Genomic DNA, 1,289 nt, shown 5'->3' with positions numbered 1-1,289 from the left:
ACCTCCATTATTTGAATGTCAGCAGACAGCAAGAAGCCTCCCAGATCTCCAGATGCATTTGAGATATCAAAAAAGTACCCCAGGGTGTTGTTCAGCATGGGGGTGAGTAGAAAATGAAGGCTAATCATGTTTTGGGTGTACTATTCCTTTAAGTAACATAAGATAAGAAATATTTCTGAATTATCTGTTGATAATCACAGTTCTCCAATTTATTAGCCAGAAATAGAAATACAGAAAATGCTATAAAATGATTTATTTAAAAAGTAATTTAAAAGCTGATTGGAGAACAAGTTGATGAAGTACTACAAAAAGATCTAAGAGGAACAAAAACTGAATCCAAAAGGTTTGGGATTTCCTGTTATTTAGAGCTTCTGTCACCATCTATGTTCAGTAGAAAGATGTTTTGTTCCTCTTTTTCACTAATAACTCTAGGATATATATCTGCAGTATTTTATTATTTGATAAAATCTTTTTATAGACATTCTATGGCTGATTAATGCTAAAAATTTATATTGATTCATGGCCTGTTTTGATGTAGATTATATAGAAATATCTTTTCACCTTCCTTTCCCATTTTCTAATCTCTTTTTATATTGAATCCAAATATTAGGAATGCATTAAGGGATATTTTGATATTTTATGATTTATATGAATATTTTCAGTGGGAGTGGGGAGCTGCTGACCTTGAAGGAGGATATTGTCGGGCGGTGGAAGTAATACTTTGAGGATCTCCTCAACCCGACAGACACGCATTCCGTGGGGAAGAAGAGACGGGGTGCTTGTATTCGTTCATCACCCAGGCTGAAGTCACCGAGTTGGTCAAAAAACTCTACGGTGGCAAGGCTTCGGGGGTGGATGAGATCTGTCCTGAGTATCTTAGAGCTCTGGATGTTGTCAGGCTGTCATGGTTGACACGTCTCTTCAACATCGCGTGGAGGTTGGGGACTGTCCCCCTAGATTGTCAAAATGGGGTGGTGGTTCCCCTCCAGAAGAAGGGGGACCGGAGGGTGTGTTCCAACTATCGGGGAATCACACTTCTCAGCCTCCCCAGAAAGGCCTATGCCAGGGTGCTCACTGCATGAAAAGTGAGATTTTCGTCCCCGTAAACCCCCGTAAACTCCCGCAGATCTGCCTGATTTTCGTCAGTTTCCGACAATTTGCAACCCGTGCTTGTCCGCGTTTGTCGTGCCACAAATTGTCGGAAACGGACTCTGACGTATGTGGAGAGCGATCAGCTGTATGGCCCTAATTAGCATATGAATGCAACAAACCCGCGCGGCTGGCCAGGT

Source organism: Cyprinodon variegatus, unplaced genomic scaffold, assembly GCF_000732505.1.
Source record: "Cyprinodon variegatus isolate N-32 unplaced genomic scaffold, C_variegatus-1.0 Scaffold1585, whole genome shotgun sequence".
Lineage (NCBI taxonomy): Eukaryota > Metazoa > Chordata > Actinopteri > Cyprinodontiformes > Cyprinodontidae > Cyprinodon > Cyprinodon variegatus.
This window is presented reverse-complemented; position numbering follows the sequence as displayed.